At 42.7% G+C, this 6319-nt stretch overlaps 1 long non-coding RNA gene across 1 annotated transcript; it reads right to left on the reverse strand.

Moving 5' to 3' along the window:
- Positions 1-4097: 4097 nt before the first annotated feature.
- LOC119144352 lies at positions 4098-5777 on the reverse strand. Its single transcript, XR_005103098.1, has 3 exons — positions 5707-5777; positions 5203-5271; positions 4098-4200 (listed from the first exon to the last, which is right to left on the reverse strand). It is a non-coding gene; the product is annotated as an uncharacterized LOC119144352 (long non-coding RNA).
- Positions 5778-6319: the final 542 nt, after the last annotated feature.

A 6319-nucleotide genomic window follows, 5' to 3' on the forward strand; every position in this document is an offset into this window, starting at 1 on the left:
CAGCTGAACTTTGCTTTCTGACGGCTGAGATGCAATCCCTGCCCCACTAGTAACATGTTAAGCTGTTAGTCTGTCTTGTGTCATGCCAATTACAGATATAAACAGTTACAATAATGTTACAGCCCCAGACGTAACAACCGAGATCACCAAAGAGAATGCCTTACAAGACTCACACACAGAAAGATCACTTAAGGCTGATGCTCCAGTTTTCAGTTTAAAAAGCAAGGGCTGAGGTCTGTGAGCATTTCCATGCAGTTACTCATATGCCTGACTTCAGGCTTGCACAGCTTAGGCATTGGCAAGGCTCAGATATGAAATATTGAAAAATACTGAAAAGGATACAGAAGAGAAGGAGATACGAATATAATACTAATATATGTCAAAATTAGAGATTTCTAGATCAGCACAAACAGTTTTTGAGAACATGTTTTCCCATAAGTGTGCCAGTAAAATATAAGAAACAGCAAAATCAGTGCCAGAAGCTCTGAAGCATCCACTGCAAAGGACTCTCACTGAAAATTGTTTAAACTCAGAGCAGGAGAAAGAATGCAGCCATAAACTGTAAAAAGTGGGCATTTAACATCTGAGAAATACTGTGTAAAATCTATCTTTGTGTCTTTTCTTTCAGTTGTTCTCAGTCAGAACAAGTAGAGGAGGGTTTTGCAGTGAACCTGTGCCTGTGTGTCATGTCCCCAGCCACCATACTTCTTCCCTTCTTCACTTGTATCTCCTGCAAGAAAACCGTTAGATGGACAAGTAGGAAGAAATGGAAATTAAGAGTGAGATGTATCTCAACAAGACAGCTCTATAAAAGGGAATTACTCAGCAGCACTGGGAATAAATCAGAAAAAAACCCAAATCCAGGATTTACTGCCCTTAGCTGTTTTGGATGAATCAGATCCAAAGCCAAATCTGAGCTCTCATTTCTGGAAGAAAGAGCAGTACTTAGTCATGTACCTAGGGACAGTAAATGCTTTGGGTGGCATGTCTTGACTACCTCCTTCTTTTGCGATCAGCCCCTGTGCCAGGCCTGTGTATACTAGATAAACACATTATCCTCAATTATTTGTTTTTCAGGGCCCATTCTGCAGGGTTGCTGGCCCTGGCCAGCCACCTGGGCTCCTGCAGCAGCAGCAAGGCAGCCACGTGGCCGGCCGTGCAGGTGCTGCCGTCCCTGAGCACGAGGCCCTTATGATTCATGGACCATTTACTGTGGCCTTGGTGATCACCAGTGAGGCACATCACTGGGAATTACTGCTGGGGGTGTCTGCAGTTTAATACTCACCACCACATCATCCAGGTGGGCGGCTTGTGTATGAGCAGGCAGTAAGCACATCGTCATGCTCAGCCTTGGTGCCATGCGGCAGAAGAGCGATATTTCCATTTAAACGCCAGGCAGGAAAGCAGTGTATCGAGCAGACTACAGGATGCAAGTCAATCTAGTTCAGATCGATATTCTTATTTAAGAGTTATTGTGGGCCAGGCAGAAAGCAAAATAGCCCACAGCTTTCAGTACTGTTCTCTTCCTAAATGATCCTGAAGGATTTTATCGATGTAAGCTACTCCCTCCATTTAGGCTGAGCTCTGAATTGCTTATCAACCCAGATGAGGTGTCATGGTATGCATTTGACAATACCATGACTTTTTGCAATTGTGCATGATTTGTGAAGATGGACTACTTGAACTAAACGTGTGCCATTGCAGCAAGCTAAGGTCTAGCTAGGGCTTGCTCTTCCCTTGCACACTCACCAAAGCCCCATTTCTCATTTTATGTCTAGATTAAATTAAGCAATAAATCCATTTTGCTGGGAGAAAGAACATTTGCAAGGTGGCTCAGCAAGGTAAGAGTGGGAGCTAGCACCAGCGAGGTCAAGAGGGATTTACAACTTGGGAAAACCCAGCTGACTAGCAGGGATCTTGCACAACAGGCTTCCTACACAGGTAACACCACAGGTAACACACGAAGGTCACCTTTGGAGGAGACCTGAGCACCAGAATCTGCCTTAGGCATCCCAAATTACCCTCTGCAAGTGTTATCTTTCTCTATCAACTAAACACAAAGGGGTTTAGCTCCCCCTAATAAAACCAGCTCTTTTCTCCAGAGCATTTTAGAAACTGAAACGCAGGCAATTTGATCACCCCTGAAGAGAACAGCAGGATCAGCAGAACAGCTTAAACATACATTGACGTGCCGTGCCTGCTGCCAGGTCACCAGGGTAAAAGGGGACTTTCCAAGGTCAGAGACAGTTTATAGGTGTTTTCTGGCTCCTCTGGTTCAACTGAAGGGAAAGCAGGATCAGGAGAGGCTCCAGGCAAAAGGGCAAAGGGATTGAGTAGAGTGTGGGTGAAAAAGCTCCTGGTTTATAGCTTCTGATCCTAGATTCAGTGGCTTGCTGTACGTGAAAGCACCATCTTTCAAATGTGCTTTGTCATGAAAAGGCTGTTAGAGGAAGCTGGGAGAAAGAAGCCCTGCAGTGGCATGCTGCCTCCAGTCCAAAGATGGTCACACAGTCCCTCAGGTGCACGTGTACGAATGACCTTGCTCAGAGCAGAGGAAGACAGTGGATGCAGAGCCGCCCGTGCTTGCTGCCTCCAGCTCCACTCATCCCAGCCTCCTGTTAACCACTGTTTTGGAACAGTTGCTTAGATACCGCAAGAGCCTGGCTTCAACTTCAGGCAAGTTAATTTGACATTAAAACTTGACAATACCAAATGTATTCCAGGGTTGAGACACGCTTGCAGATGAAAACCACAACACTGGTAGACATCAGTATTAAATCTAACTTGAATGAACAAACCTCTTGTCAGAGATCTGGTTGAGCCCCCCCCCTTCTCCTCAGGCTCTCAAGGGTGGTTGCAGTAAGACCCACATGTGAAATGTCACATGCCCTCAGCTTGCTGGAGCTAGGCTGGGTGCTGGCTCCATCCATCCATCCCTGGCCTCAACTCCCTAAGGGGGCTCCAGGTGCAATTTTACATTTGCCAGTCCTTGTAGTGATGAGGCCCTAGGATTTAAACGCCGTGTCTGCAGACCTAATGACGTCTCTCACTCCTAGTTCTTGCATCTTTTTTAGGAAGCCACCTGAGATGCAAGCTTCCTGGCTCATGGTTTACTTCTGCAAGGACCTATGTTAATAAAAGCACTACTTGGAATAGACACCACTTCAGTACATTCTGACTTAATTACATAAGGGAAAAAAAAAGAAACCAATGAACAAAAATGGGATTGCATGAGAAACCCCCTTTCCCGCTCTCTCTCCCATCCACTTTGGAGTCTGATTCTGTCCAATTTGTCCAGGCTCCTTGGATCTGCGTGTAGTGACGCTCTTGGTGTCAAGCAGGTAAAAATGGCTGAAAGACCAAGAATAAAACATTTCTTACTCTTCTGTAGCTCTCAGGGTTTTTTTGACAAATGACCAACAATTATAAGCTGTCACAGACCCCAATTATCTTGGATAAAAAGTCCTTTATTTCTCATGTTTCTTTCTCTTGCATCCAGAAATGACTATTCTCATTTAGAAACTAATGGGATGTGGTTACTGCGCTGTTCTGCACTGCTTTTGTGACTGACAACTCAAAAATGCTTTCGTGATTTTTCCCTTATCACTAACATATTGTGTAGGACCCTGCTGCAGCAATATTGCCTGCTATAGTGTGCTGGCTTAATGACTGTCTGGGGCTAGCACAAACGGGCTGTTTGGGTCCCTATCAGAGCAGCGACAGAACGCTGGGCTGTTCCTCCCATTAACTGGTTACATCCATGATCAGATTGTCAGAATCACTGATCTGAGTAGATTTCACTTTCCGTGAGAGCATTCATTAAATAGGCATTCACTGGACAAAGTCTTGCAGTCTTTAATCAAGCATTACTCCCAAGAAGAGCGATGGCAATCAGCCTTTGACCTAAGCCACTGATCTAAGGCTTAGTGAAAATCAGAGCACTCTTTCATTGTTTTCTTATTAATAGATCCCCCTTTGTTTGGAACACGAGAGTTTGTCTCTCTCATCCCAACAGCTGCATAACGGGGCCCTTATTTCCCTTGGGAATCATTTAAAATGGTGTAACATGCCACTGAGAACAAATAACCTAGGAAAAGTGCTGTAGACAACATTTTAATGAGCTTTATCAGATGATGGAAAATACAATGTTTTCCTGTGCAGCCATGGGGGGAACCATGAATCTTGATCTTGACAGTGGCTCTGCAAGAGAATGAAGGCAAAACTGAGAAAAGATAAAGTTTTTCAGTGTCAGCTTTCACCCTTGAAAACCAGAATCTCTCTCTTATTTGGTCTGTATAAAAACTGTCTACGTCTACAGATATTTCTGGTGTTCTTCCTTGTAATATCTAATTCTATAAGAAATTGTTGTTTTGAGCCATATGGACAGACATGTCAGCGACTGTATCACAAACAATGTATTGCTTTTTGCTGCCATGTACTTCATAAGAAAATCACTTTTAATGAAATATTGTCCAAAAAGGTCTCCTAAAAATGATAGTAAACTAAAAAAAATCCCTTTGATATTTAACCCAAAAGGTATTTTCTCACTCAGGCATATTCAATTTTCTTAATCAAAGGTATAAAGGATGGAAAGGGAGGTCTTAAACTGCATCTGAGAGTATTTATTGCTTTTTATCTCTAAGCAAAGGGCAGATCATTGAATCAACTAGAATTCAGTTGAAGACCTCCCTTTCCATCCTTTATACAACTGAATTTGAGAGTATTTATTGCTTTTTATCTCTAAGCAAAGGGCAGAACATTAAATCAGCTAGAAGAAGGGTGAGGTTGGATCTCAGGAGGCTGCCTTACAGCTCTTTGCATTTCTGGAGACTCACTGGATCCAGGGAGGTATCTCCCCGCTAGTTGTGAAGCCTTCCCCTGCACGTTAATGCTTGCCCAGCTTTGCTGCCCACTGATGTTTCAAACTACCTCCCGTGCTACTGTGAATCATTGCAGAGTTTATGAGCTCTGGAAAAACCTTCAGGAGAAAAATCAGGTAAAGCAAATTGATAGTTGTTTATTATCATCATACCAAGAAAAAGCAACCAATTGTTTTTCTAGATTAAAAACATATGGAAATGACAATGTGATTTAGTGCCATTCTATGTCCACCTCGCGCGAGATCTGTCTCCTAGCCTGACCCCACCTCTCTTATCATAAGAAAAAGCACAAAGTATTTACTGTAAAAAGAAGATAAATTACCTTAAATGGACAGCAGATTTCCCTGCTGGTAATTCCCAAGTGGAATAAAGCCAGGCAATGTTGACAGTCCTGTGGTGTTGGGAAGGGAAGGGAAGGGAAGAGAAGAGAAGAGAAGAGAAGAGAGGGAAGGGAAGGGAAGGGAAGGGAAGGGAAGGGAAGGGAAGGGAAGGGAAGGGAAGGGAAGGGAAGGGAAGGGAAGGGAAGGGAAGGGAAGGGAAGGGAAGGGAAGGGAAGGGAAGGGAAGGGAAGGGAAGGGAAGGGAAGGGAAGGGAAGGGAAGGGAAGGGAAGGGAAGGGAAGGGAAGGGAAGGGAAGTTCACAATATTTTAAGTGGAAATTCTATAATTCCAATTTTCAAACGTAAATAGAACAGGCAGTATGTACTTTGTATCTATTATACTGCTTCAGCTGACTTTTTTTCTAAGGGTATGCTAGGATGCACTCCGTAAGTTACCAAAAATCAATATGCTACAAGGGAAAATAAACAGAAGTTGTAATTCCTTACCTAACATCAGAACAATGAACCTCAGGTAAGGACGAAATAAACAGGCCACTTAGAAGTTCCTGTAAGATTTGGAAAGACAAACCCATTGTTTATTAACTAGTAATAGTAAAGTCTGCATCTCTCAGCATACCTGCTGACAGATTTATTTCTGAGTGTAACTGGGAGGATGTATTTTTAGAAAAGGGTAGTATATTTTTCTTGTAATTTGAAAGTTCAGCAGGAAGAAATAACTCAGCCTTGAAAAAAAAATCCTAGGGCAGTGCTGTAGTTTTATGAGCACTAGATTTTACCAAGATTAGTGTTCAGCAAAAGTTAAAAAAAGAAAGGTTTGCTTTTTAAAGAAAGGAATTGCCTTAAAAAAAAATAATTGCTATTCTATTAAAGTTCCTGCAATCAGACTAGCAAAACAGGAGGTCTAGAGGCATACTGGGAGAGGGGTATTTTGCTCCCAGAGGAGAAAAGATTTTTAGTATCATTCAGACATTTGCATTCTTCTGTGATGTTGAGATCCCTTATCTAAAATGTGCTTCAGTTTTGTGTCATGCTTAGCAAATACAGAAAGATCCAAACTCAAACTTTTCATCTAAAAATGACTTTTTATAGTAAGGACATG

Source organism: Falco rusticolus, chromosome 3, assembly GCF_015220075.1.
Source record: "Falco rusticolus isolate bFalRus1 chromosome 3, bFalRus1.pri, whole genome shotgun sequence".
Taxonomy (NCBI): Eukaryota; Metazoa; Chordata; class Aves; order Falconiformes; family Falconidae; genus Falco; species Falco rusticolus.